Source organism: Balaenoptera borealis (assembly GCF_965194805.1).
Source record: "Balaenoptera borealis genome assembly, chromosome: 19".
Taxonomy (NCBI): Eukaryota; Metazoa; Chordata; class Mammalia; order Artiodactyla; family Balaenopteridae; genus Balaenoptera; species Balaenoptera borealis.
In genome coordinates this window covers 14,950,962-14,964,532 of record NC_138878.1, presented here as the reverse complement: position 1 = coordinate 14,964,532, position 13,571 = coordinate 14,950,962, and the positions used below count along the sequence as shown (strand labels likewise).

General features: G+C 44.3%; 1 protein-coding gene across 1 annotated transcript in view; it reads left to right on the top strand.

Moving 5' to 3' along the window:
• Positions 1-13,571, top strand: part of ZFHX3 (zinc finger homeobox 3) — a 423,800-nt gene that overhangs the window by 137,242 nt on the left and 272,987 nt on the right. Inside the window, exon 3 of the mRNA XM_082369757.1 lies at positions 180-537. The gene's annotated coding sequence lies outside the window, so the exon portion shown is untranslated. The remainder of the gene's footprint in view (positions 1-179; positions 538-13,571) is intronic.

Genomic DNA, 13,571 nt, shown 5'->3' with positions numbered 1-13,571 from the left:
GAATTTAGGTTGCGTTTTTCTTTCTATTTTTATGATTAGTTAGAATTTTCCTGGGAACGCCGCCAGGAGGGCATTATGGTGAGATAATGTCCTGTATTTAATCAGTGCTGCAATGGTGAACTGTGTTCTGTGGGGAGAAGGCGAGTTAACGCATCCTTCTCTGTCTTGTGTGTCTTCAGGATACCACGGGTTAGCCCAAGATGAAGACAAGGCCGAGAGGCGGCCGGGCTCGGGGCTTGTGTGACGGCCCACGGGCGGACAGGAAGCAGTCGTGACTCTCTTCATGCAGGACCCATCAGCCTTGAGAGCCCTGAAACCCCCAAAAGAGCGGAGTGAAAGAGGCCCCCAAAGTGACGGGCCTTGGTCCTGCATCCGGGGGACACTTCGGCCGTCTTCCTCCGCAGCCTTCACACAGCCTGTCGGCCCGGACACGCTTCTTGCTTTCACGCGGGCCTCCCGCCCCTTTGCAACCCGCCCCGACACCACGTGCGCAGGGGAAGCACCAGGCTTCTAAGTGCACCTGGAGGTCAGCCACAGGTAGGACAAATTGGCTCCTTCACTCCGCGCGTGCGAGGCCGTCCAGAGACCGCCCCCCCGACCCCGACCCTGGCCCCCCGCGGGAGGCGATGGTGGTGGTTTACAGGTTTCCGAGTGGCTCTAGTTTTCCAAGATGGTTGTTCCATCGCTGAAGAACGAAAGAATCCCTGGCAGTGGTAAAATAGAAACAGATATCTTAGAGAGATGGCTTAGTGAAATGTCTCCAAGGCAGGAAAGAGGAGAATGGATTTAACCTCAAGGAGGGGAGCCTGGCGGATAGGCGGATGGATGCAGATTGTCCTTCCTGTGCAGTTAGCACGGGTGGCCGGGAAGACAGGAGCGTGGGGTCACACAGAGCCTTTTGCATTTACTGTCGTCCCTTATTAAATGCGGGGTCTGCGGGAGCCGACTGTCCGGGGAAGGGCAGTGGAGAGCACAGGGTGCCCCAAGCAACCCATAAATAGCAGGGTGTAGACAAAGTGTGTATTGCTTAGCCTCATGAAGCCCATATAAGTGCTCTCCCAGGGTGCGAGAGAGCGGGAGCGTGCGGGAGCCGGCCTGCCCGTGTCCGGGGAATGGGAGTCCTAGACCCGCTGTTCGCGCTTGGCTTGACTCTATGAAGGCGTCTATTTGATGGAACGTACTGGAACAGTTCATAGCCAGCCCAGCAAACCTTGTGTGGAGACAGAGCTTTCTTTTTCTCTTTCCTTTTCCTGTTTGCAGCGAGAATGAGGCCTTTCTCTTCTCGGCCCTTTGCTCTCCCCAAAGTTGTCTCACGAGGTCATTGCCAGCTGACAGACTGCCTTTCAGTGCAAGGTTTGGATGGAAACAATGCCCTGTTTTCCATCAGGGCCCAGGGCTGGTGAAGCTCTGGGCCTATTCCTGACCAGGATGCCCTATATTTAAATGGGTTATTGTTTTAGCAGGGCTATCGCTTTCTATAGACAATTTGGTCTATGTGATGCAAGACTTGCTTCTTCTAGTTTGTGTGTGTGTGTGTGTGTATATATATATGCATATATATTACCATATATATGTACATATATATGAACATACATATACACATACATCAATACTTAGTGGCAGAAAGGTGGTTTAAGATCATCATGTTTACGTTCAAGCCAGGTTCGGCCACTCACTCGCTGTGTGTCCTTGGGCAACTTACTTACCCTCTCCAGCCGGGCATTAGCATCCTCAGTTCAGACAAGTCTACCTACAAGATCCCTTCTCGTTCCAACATACTTTGACTCTGCGATTGCAAGATATTACATTACCATGTTCAACGACGAGCTTAAAAGCACTTTCTCTGAATAGCTTATCCATCGACAGAACTGATTTCTAAGAGCAGTGAAGGATGTTTGCTGAATGTTCTATTGAATCTCCTGAACGCTGAAGTTAGTGGTTTGCAGAAATGAATGGCAAGGAGTGGAAAATAGAAGAGATCTGTGTTGTCAAGTTCGGAGATCTTGAAAAATCCTCATAGTTGCACTCAGGGTTGTCAGCTACAATACTCTTTGTCACCAACGGATAATATTTGGAGAATTAAGAAGCACTTTCAAAAGCTGCATATTGAGGAATTTCTGAATGAGGACCCAGCTCTGCAAACTCTTTCGCTGGATGAGGAATAGGCAACAGATAAAAGCAATTCACCAAAACTAAGGTTAACTATTTTTCATTATTAATAATGATCAAATAACGATAATATCACATATCGGAGGCCTCAGAGGAAGCTGGTAGGACAGTGCCGGAACTTAGCAAGGCCCAGCCTCTGGGGTGCTAGGCGCCCTCTGGCATAGCCAGCCGCGGGCCGGTGCTGGCTGGCTCTGCAGAACTGTCGCCAGCACAGAACCATGCACTGGCCTTTCAGGAAGCTAAGTGACTAGCTGGGCCAAGAAAGAGGGATTCCCCAGGGTTCTGCCAGTAGCTGCACCGGGGATCACAGCCCTGCAGCCACTAACAACCATGGCCCACTCCTCTGTAGATCTCCCGAGATGGTCTGTCCCAGGCTGGCTGGCCAAAATCCCTTTTGGAAGAGCCTGACACTACCGTCTGCCTGCTTAGAGGTCTTTACTCCTTCTTTAACCTACTTCTTTCCTTCCTTCCTTCCCTCCACCAGCATTGATTGAACATATACTATACACGGTAGGCACTGGGTAAGGCACACAGTACTCATGTACTTAAACAAATGGTCCCTGAGCGCAAAGTACTCTCTGCTTCACGAGTGAGAGAATCAAGTAGACAAATAATCACCAATATATTTTAAATAGAGTTACGTACACTGAACTTGGAGAGCACAGAGCAGGAAGAAAGTAGCTCAGCCTAGAGGGTGTCTCAGAGGAGATGTTTTGGGTAGGTATTGACAGAGAGGGAGAAGGCATTCCCAGCAAAGGAAACACAGTCTATTGAGAAATCACGGGTAGATATTTTGTGGGTCACATCTGGGATTTAGGCAAGAATCGAGGCTGGAGATGAGTTCAGGGATCCGCAGCCTCAAAGCAACCACAGCCTGGGTTCAGGAATATTTCTTCATCCTTACACCCTGCAGACAATTGCCCAGGCCTGGACATTGGTGGGGGAGAATCTCCAAACCTTTCCAGTCATTGGTAAAAAAAAAAACCTGATGATCATTATTAAAGCCTGCAGTTCAGTCTCTCAGGGTGACATCCTGCCTCAGGCTCTGTGTCTGTAAGGATGGGAGCTCTGCCTGGTTCACTCGTCCTATCCAGGAATGAATCGTGAGTCAGAGGACTTCTGAGACCTGTACCCTGATTCCTAACAGTACAGTCAATGCAGGGTCCATGGATAGTGTGGGCACCACATCCATGATTTAATCACAGTGGAGTCCTTGATGTTTCTTGCATTACACTTTTGATTTTTTTAAATTTTAGTTTTATTGGAGTGTAATTGATTTACAATGTTGTGTTAGTTTCAGATGTACAGCAAAGTGATCCAGTTATACATATACATATATTCATTCTTTTTTAGATTCTTTTCTCATATAGGTTATCACAGAATATTGAGTGGAGTTCCCTCTGCTATATAGTAGGTTCTTGTTGATTACCTATGTTATATATAGTAGTATGTGTATGTTCATCCCAAGCTCCTGATTTATCCCTCCCCTTTGGTAACCATAAGTTTGTTTTCAATATCTGTAAGTCTGTAAATAAGTTCATTTGTATCTTTTTTTATATTAGATTCCACATATGAGTGATATCATATGATATTTGTCTTTCTCTGTCTGACTTACTTCACTTAGTATGATAATCTCTAGATCCATCCACGTTGCGGCAAGTGGCATTATTTCATTCCTGTTTGTGGCTGAGTACTATTCCATTGCGTATACGTACTACATCTTCTTTATCCATTCCTCTGTCGATGGACATTTAGGCAGCTTCCATGTCTTGGCTATTGTAAATAGTGCTGCAATGAACATTGGGGTGTATGTGTCTTTTCAGATTATGGTTTTCTCTGGATAGACCCTTTGTTCAATGATATAGTTGATTTCATGTTGACCTAACTCTCTCCTTTTTGATTTCTCCTTGGTAAAAGATATGCATTGATTGAAGAGATGCAAGTGCATACTAAAGATGAAACAGCACCTTTGCCTTTGGAAGTAGGTGTATGGCTATGCAGCCTCCTGAGATCCAGGCCCGGGGCTGTATTATATCCATAGGCAGAGGCCCCACCCAAGCCTAAGCCTTCCCATGAGCCACACCCTTCTGCTTCCGGCTCTCTCTGCCTACACCCCTCCTCCACAGCCCTCCCGTAGAGATTAAGTAGAATGACCTCCCTTTCAGGACCTATGCAGGGCCAAGACTCTCCAATGACTAGCCAACGTGGCCAGCACACTAGGGGTTAGAAGACCACCCTTCTTGTGATAAGACAAGCTCCTATTAGCAGTTCTATCTTCTGAAACAGTTGTCTCAATATTCCTGATCTCCTGAGCCTATACATTGGATGGCCTTGAACTTCAAGACCTCCTTGTTAATGTTTTAAATCTCGTGTGATTACCTGGATTTGTGGTCCCACAACCTACTCTGAGCCCTAATCCTCATTTGCCCTGCTCATTTCTCCCTTGTGCTTCTCCATGCCTAGACTTGACACTAAGACAGACTTCATCCAGGTGACTCCTCTTGTGTTCTAGGCTATATGTAATCAATGCAGATGGTAAGTACAGGTATATGAAATAAAAGAAATGGAAGTCTGGCTTGGCCGATAAACTTTCTTGTCCCTTACAATTTAAAACATTTTCTGATCTTTGAACCACATTAAATCTCATAGGTTATTAGAATTTGGTGACACTTACCACTGGAAAGAGCCCAAAGATTACTTTGACATGAACAAAGTAATCTTGTCCATGAAAGAAGGTGTATGAATGCCATTTGCTTATAGAGTCCTATGGGGTTCTTGTCTGTCATCCTCCATTTTTAATTAGAACTGTAATCATCTCTCAAGAGGCACCTGGAGGCTTCATTAAATCTACCAGCTTCCCTATGATTATAAAACTGGCGAGGTTTAAAATCTTGGCCATATCAAAAATACTAGGAATTTGGGGTAAATGTATCTGTCATCTAAGGGCTTCAGGTAAAATGAGTTCCCCTTTCATTCCTATAGAACCGAGACTTTCCTGCAGTCAGCAAAAGAACCCAGCACACTTTGCAGTTGGTACATTTGCTTCACGTCCACCTTACATTCCTGGAGCCTTCCGTTGTCCAGTTACATCTTTATTAGCTGTTGCTCATAGCCCTTTTATGACCATGAACGTGGCTCATTGATGCGTCTTGCATGATTCTACTGAGCCTTCATTCTTCCATCTGCAGAGAAGGAAGTTGCCCTCTGAGTGGGGTTCACCAAGGCTCTTTCCAGTAAGCTACTCTGAGGTCAAACCTATAGCTATCAGGAGCATTCTAGAACCTCTCCACTTCCATTCAGGCTGCCATCCAAACCAGTGCACTAGGTAGGGCTTCCAGCCTTGGTACCCTCACCTCACCATGGAACTGCAAAGTATCTTATAGTGTTTGTCACCTGTGAGTTACTTCACAGACCCACAACAGGTGATTACATGACCCTTTGTAATGAACCAGTCTTTCCAGACTTGGGCCTAGAGGCATAGCTATAGATCAGGGATTCTCAGTAGTGGTATTCTTTTTTTTTTTTAAAAATCATTTTTAAAAAAATTTTTTTTTTTAAAGGAATTCCTTTATTTTTTATTTATTTATTTATTTATTTTTGGCTGTGTTGGGTCTTCGTTTCTGTGCGAGGGCTTTCTCTAGTTGTGGCGAGCGGGGGCCACTCTTCATCACGGTGCGCGGGCCTCTCACTATCGCGGCCTCTCTTGTTGCGGAGCACAGGCTCCAGACGCGCAGGCTCAGCAGTTGTGGCTCACGGGCCCAGTTGCTCCGTGGCATGCGGGATCCTCCCAGACCAGGGCTCGAACCCATGTCCCCTGCATTGGCAGGCAGACTCCCAACCACTGCGCCACCAGGGAAACCCAGTAGTGGTATTCTTGATGCTTTTTAAAAAATTTTTATTTTATATTGGAGTACAGTTGATTAACAACATTGTGTTAGTTTCAGGTGTACAGCAAAGTGATTCAGTTATACCTATACAAGTACCTCTTCTTTTTCAAATTCTTTTCCCATTTAGGTTATTAGAGAATATTGAACAGAGTTCCCTGTGCTATACAGTAGGTCCTTGTTGGTTATCTATTTTAAATATAGTAATGTATACATATCAATCCTGAAAATTTTTATTGAGATAATTGCTCCTGGCATTTTGAACCAGATAATTCTTTGTTGGTAGAGAGAGGCTGTCCTGTTCACTGTAGGATATTTAGCCACGTCCCTGCCTCTACCCACTAGATGCCAGTGGCACCTGTCCCTCAGTTGTGACAAGCAGAAATGTCTCCAGACATTGCCAAATGTCCCTCGGGTAGGGAGGCAGACACACCCTCGAGTTGGGAATCACTGCTCTAGACCTCATGCTGTGTGGGGCTATGTGGCTCTTCCAGTGGAATAATGTTCCGGAGTACTTGTGGAATCTTCTCTGGCCTCTAAGAAACAGGAAAGACAAGACCTGACCACGAGGGAAGTCACTTGACCCAAGGAAACTGCAAGATTCTCCACCATTCATTTATAGTTTTTTACCCTCACTATCTTATGTATCAGAGAATTACTCAGATGTATTAGCAGTTGTGATGTAGGGAGAAGCTAGATTTCCTTGTCTAGCCATCTCATGTCCTACGGAAACACTTGTCTCTGTCATCACAAGAGGTCTTGTTAGAAAGCCCGTAAGAAACTTTATCTGCTTGTTATACTGACTTTGGTGGTTCCACTAAGCCAAGGGTTTTTGGAAACGCCGTTTCCTGTGTCTCATTTGGCCATTGCCACAGATTCTAGTAAAGTTGTGATGTTTCAGAAACTATGTCATCATTTCTCAGTGTTTACATCACACTTCATTTCAAAGAGAGCCTTTATTCTAACAAGCTCATTTGAGTGAGTAGTGACTAAGAGCAACGTCTGGGCCTGTGGAGGTCTGTCCAGGCCCACCACTTCCTTCGTGCCTAAGAAGCGTAGTCTCCCAATATTCACTGCAGAGTCTGCTTTCATCTTGCACAAAAAGTGAAAGTAAATCAGTGGGAATAAAATGTAAAATCCATTCATTCACTCAAAGAAAAGTTACCAAGTAGGACGCTGTGCTAGTTACTGTGAGATATTTAGAGACACATAAGGCACAACTTCAGAGTTCAAGAGCTCTTTGTCTAGTAGTAGAGTCAAATGTGGACAAGAACATTCACAATACAAGTCAAGGGTCCTAGAACCTAAGTGCCATAGGTGTTCAGAACAAGGTCATAGGAAAAGAAGGTGGATTCTGAACACTGCCATCCTTTGCCTGGCCACAGATTCTAAAATGCATGTGTAAATGGCCTGTGAGAATGTTTCATTTCCCTCTTGGACAGGGTTAGTATAGACCGGTGGATCAAGGAAATATGGAAGACAAAAAATAGCTGGGCTTTCCTGAGGCACTTGGCAAATGACAAGTTGTCCATTTATCTCATGGGAAAGAAGACAAAGTATGAGTTTGTTAGTAATTGGTTGACTGTCGTCATTGGTGTCAATGTGAAGAGAGATTCCCTGTGCTATGACCTTAAGGTTTTTCATCTTGATCCATGTGTGGTTGTCATAAAGTCATATGTTGAGGATGAAGAACTCAACAGATTTTGATAAGTTGGGGCAATGCAGCAGATCTAACAAGATAAAACATAAAACAAGAAAATAGAAGGGCTTGTCTTGAATCCGAAAACCCATCTGCACGAAGAGAGGGGCAGGGGGCCAGACTTGGCAACAGATGTTTCCCCCAGATTTTGTGTGCATTAAGAATCATCTGGGGGACTTCCCTGCTGGCGCAGTGGTTAATGCAGGGGACACGGGTTCGAGCCCTGGTCTGGGAAGATCCCACATGCCGTGGAGCAACTAAGCCCGTGTGCCACAACTACTGAAGCCCGCGCACCTAGAGCCTGTGCTCTGCAGCAAGAGAAGCCTGCGTACTGCAACGAAGGGTAGCCCCTGCTCGCCGCAACTAGAGAAAGCTTGCTCGCAGCAATGAGGACCCAATGCAGCCAAAAATAAATAAATAAATTTATATTAAAAAAAAAAAAAGGGCTTCCCTGGTGGCGCAGTGGTTGAGAATCTGCCTGCCAATGCAGGGGACACGGGTTCGAGCCCTGGTCTGGGAGGATCCCACATGCCGCGGAGCAACTGGGCCCGTGAGCCACAACTACTGAGCCTGCGCGTCTGGAGCCTGTGCTCCGCAACAAGAGAGGCCGCGACAGTGAGAGGCCCGCGCACCGCGATGAAGAGTGGCCCCCTCTCGCCGTAACTAGAGAAAGCCCTCGCACAGAAACGAAGACCCAAAACAGCCAGAAATAAATAAATAAATAAATAAATTTATTAAAAAAAAAAAAAGAATCATCTGGCATGCTTGTTTAAAGTGTGGATTCCCAGGTGTCACCCTCAGATGGTCAGATTCAACAAGTTTGAGGTAGAGCCCAAGAATCTGCATTTATTAAGGCTCCTAGGCCATTCTGTGGTAGAAGCTCTGTAAGCCACACTTTGCAAACCACTGTCTTGAAGGTCTGAGTTGATAGGAAGAGAATTCAACAATGGTTTTGAGTAAAGTGTGATGAGGAGAACAAAGGAGGTAAGAACCCTGCTCTACTGGGCTAGGCAGAGCAGATGTGAATAATTTACACTGAATCTTGGGCCATGACCCTTGAAGAAGAGAATCAAACTAGAAACAGGGAGGCAGAGGGACTCAGAACCAGGTGATGCAAAGAATTGTTGAAGGAACTGACAGTGCCTAGAAAGACCAGAGAGAAGAGGACAGAACCGGAGAAAGGTGATCTGCATAAATTTGCTCTGTGTGGCCTCACAGAATGACACTAGAATCAGTGTGCAGGAGCTACGGGGGAATCAAGTTAGGCTCAAAATAGTGACCATCCTTCTCCAATAGGCAGATGCGCACAGGGCTAGAGGTGTTCAATCATGGACTGGAGAACATGTTTAAATGATTCTTTTAGGAAGTTGGTGGTAAAAGGAAGAGTGGGACGTTGAATAGGTGGTAGGATCGAGGGAAGTTTTCTTTGTTTTATTTCATTTTTAACAGGAGAGAATAGAGCATGTTTAGGTTTCCAAATAAAAATGGATGGATTAAAGAAAACTAGGAGTGGGATGGGGGCAGGCACATGGCGGGGACGGGAGTAGAGAGAGATAAATACACGAAGAAGCAGGGGATTGGATGGACCTAGAAGGGTTGGGCTCTAGAGCCCAGGGAAGATTTGCAGTGGAAGCAAGCAGAATAGAAGAAAGGATGTAATGGTTAAGGATCCAAAGGCATTTTATAGTGGAAAAGGGGGTGCCGTGCAAGGTACCTTAGGGTAATGCAACGGGCAAGTTGAAGTTCATTCCAATTATGGTTTCAAGAAACAAGGGGTTGAAATGTGTTGTCCAGAGTTAAGAAAGAGTAGGGTTGGTGAGGGCTTGAGGAATGTGGAAGAAGAGTGGAGTAGCAGGTTTGTGGAATTCGTTGAGGAGCCAGCAGCCATCCGTGATTGGCTATTGCGTTGTAGAACGTTTAACAGGGTACATTCAACTCAAGTTCTTTGCATTCCTGCAGTGTTGATCAATCCAAAGGCTTCAGTGAAGAGAGCAGGCAGCTGGGGGTAACATGGGCTGGGAACTGGCCTGGTGGACCCAAGAAATGATTAAAAAAAAAAAACAACAACTTAAACTTCAGGCTCACAAAAATTGGTAAATACCAAGCTTTGACCTGTCAAGGGCAATGGGGTTTTCTTCTTCAGAGCCTCTGAATAAATAAGCATCTCCCTCCACGAAACGTAGAAACTCTACACTCTAGAGATACTTACTCGGAAGTACTCAAGATATTTGAATTTTATTTCAAGAATGTCACCTCTGTGCTCCCATCTTGGTCTTTACAGAACTGGGGCTGTTCTGACTTTGAGATGGTATCATGCAGCGTGTGTTCTAGAAATAGTGGACTTTTACTAAGCCCTGAGATTTTAGGAAGTGTGCAGACCCTATGGCCACTGTAATTTATGTTAAGAGGTGTAAGCTATGAGGCTTCTTATATGTTTTCTTCTATTTTTCTCATTTACTTCCTAGTGGATTTGCAATATATTTATGGAAAATAATGGCTTTGACTTGCCTGAAGCTTGCAAGATTGACACAATTGGAAATTCACCATAGCTGTCTTTGGCCTTGAACCCATTCAATTCAGAAATCTTTTCAGATAATACCTAAATCCGTGGGGGAAAACTGAAAACAGGCCTGTCAAAGTAGAGGTCTTAAGCCTTGACCATTTGCTTCCTCGTTGTTTTTTCATGGTCAACTTTTAAATAGTCCTTAAACGCTGGTAGAAATACCTTCTTTTTTTTTTTTTAAGTAAATTCTTTGCAGGGCAGACGTTTTTTATAAGGGAATCTCATTATTGGCTAAAATCATGGGAGAGTAACTTTGTTTTTAAAAACTTGGCAGGACTGAAAAGAAGCAGGATTAATGCCTCTATTTTTAAAAAGCAAAAGGGAAGTTCATAATGTCCTAATCTGGAACTTTACCTGAAAAAAAAATCACCAAATCATTTCTAGAATAATCTATAGTGAATACAGTGTTGGGAACCTATATCACTTGACAGAATAAGTCCTGTCAAACTGATTCATTTCCTTCCATGAAAGAGTAACAAGATTTTAGTAGATTGAGGGGAAATGATAAATGTAATCTATATTTTATTTAGCAAGATGCTTGAACCTGTTCCATCCAACATCTTGGTCGATAAATTCAGAAAATTTGGGGATTGCATTAGATGTCCAGGGGGCAACTGAGCACCTATCCTGGGGTCTGGATTTAATGGCACGTCCCTTTTGAGAGGCTCTGCAACAGAGGAGAAGTTACCTGATCTGCTTTAAGAGGAAGAAATGATGGCAACTTACTCCAGAAGGACCCTTTGAGTCCTGAAAAATGTATCTGATGTGTTCATCATTCATGGTTTTGATTATGTAGATATGCTCAGAAGATCAGTTATGAATATATATGTTTTTGTCAAGTAAAATGGATGCTGGCCGCTCACAGTCATTCATATATCCTGCTTGTACATCCTTCTGAAAATTCCCCAAGAACTTCCTGACAGAACTGGTTCTCAGGCTTCTCTGTCACCAAAGAGGAGGGGGAAAAAATAAGAGGAAACAATAACTCTGAAAGCAAGTGAGATGTGTGGAAATAAATCTGTCAGACTCTGTAATTCCAAAAGGGAAAGATACTTCTGGAAATTCTATTCCAGCCTAGGAAAGAGTCTGTTGCTAGAAATGGTGAGGATATTATGCTGATGATTATTTCTCGGATGTACATATGCCCTCTGCTGCAGGGAACCCAAGTACCTTCCTAACTTGTGTCATTTTTTAACTACTAATCTTCCCAAGACCCCACCTGAGGAAGTCTGGTGGGTGCTTGAGCTCCTCATATTTCAGTAACTTTATGGCCGGAATTGGGTATATCAGATACCTGTATACGGAGAAAGTTCGTCCTTGATAATATATCTTAATCTCTGCCTCATTTCCCAATACTAACAGATTTAACCCAGCGCCCAATAATACCTAAAAAGAGTATTTTAGCTTTGTTGAGGGCCCTCTAGTTTTATGCAGCACTTTCACCATCATTCGATCTTCACACTCCAACCCAGCAGTGCAGACAGGCCAATAGTATTGGGATAATGTTCAGCATTTCTACTGTGTATTGAACACACGCCATGCGTCAGGCATTGTGCTAGACACGTTACATGTACCATCTCATTTAATCCTCCAACAACCCTGTGGGGTGTGTGCTGTGATCTCCATTTTACCGGGAGGAAACACACACGAGGATCAAGTGACTCACTGGAGGCCATCCATCCCTTAGTGGCAGAGCTGGGACTAGGACCCAAGTCTTATGTGATCTTTCCGCTCTCTACATTTTAAGAAAAGATCTTGATTCTTCCAGGTAGTTAAGGAGTTCTTTCTCATATTTGTTTACCTTTCTGTATGCTTTTAAATCTGTTTATTGATTTCTATGTTGTACATCACTGCAATGTGCGTCCATCTCTAGCTCACCATCTTTCTTCATGCCTTGACCATAAGGCACATCTGTCCAGAGCTGCCAGCATCATCTCCCTGATGACCTGCCCTGAGCAGATTAGGAGAGAGAGTCTATCTATGGTTTAGGTACCAGCAAAGTACTTTCTGTTCTGTGGTCATTTGCCTTAAGAGCGAGAAGTATTAGGTAACTAACTCATGTTTTTAAAAATAGGCTGATGATAAAAAGCGATTGTCAATCCACTTTGTGTTATTGTTATGCCATCTTGGCCCGGCCCACAGGCTCAGCGGTTGAGATTGTTTCTTTTAATAAGTAATACTAGAGTAAATATTTTTTTAAATAAAAATAAAGAACCAGATCTCAGAAAAACACTCAGTGGAAGTCTTAAACGTTATTCATTCATTCTGTCTTTGTTAAGCATATCTCTATGCCCAGAACTGTTTTCATCCTGGAATCATTAGCAATTCAGTGTCATCTCTGTCATCCTCATCGTCGTCATCATCAACATTATCATTAATCTCCTCTTCACCATGGGCACATCACTGAGTACCAATTAGCACCGTGGGCATTTATGGAGATGTGTACAGTGTAAGCGCCATATGGTGCCTACCCTTGGGGGAAGCAGGTGGGGTGACCCATAACAAGAATACAGATCTATTCATAAATGCATGTGCATTTTCACGTCATCACAGGTACTGAAACAAATGGATCTTACGGATGCTGTTTTGCCGCCTGTATAAACTAATCCAGGAAGTCTACCCAGAGAGCTGCATATGAGAAACTAGATGAGGTTGACTTCAACACTGGGCCAGGGGGCGGGGTCCACGTGAGGAGGTGAGCCTGAGCTAGACTCAAGGATGGGGAAAGGACTTCCCACACATCCTTTCCCAGATCCCTCCAAGTTGAAAGTTGCCATATTGAAAGATCGAGGACACTTTTATGTTTTCTGCGTAATTCCCATCGCCTTATGTCACCTCTCTCTACCACTTTGGGCTTCGCTTGGGTAGTGTAAAGTCCGTGCCACAGGCTTCTCCAGCCCACGGCCGGGAACCTGTGCTCCATCTTATTCTTTTGTACTTTAAGTCAGGGAGGGCTCCATAAATATTCATGGAGATGATAAGAATGGCATTGAGACTCTCAACACCACTTTATGCAGGTTCTAAAACCACAAAAATCATTGACTTGACCCACAGAGCTATCTGCCTAATTGACAACTCAAAACAGCAAGTCCTTGGCCTATAACATTTGGAAGTTAAAATTAGAACTTCTACAACATATCGAAAGTTCTGGATTTCCAGCATGTCTGAAGAGGATTTAGATCCTGACGTGCCTGAAGAGACACATCTATAACCGGACCTACTGAACCAGACCCTTCTGCCAGTATTGTACACTGAT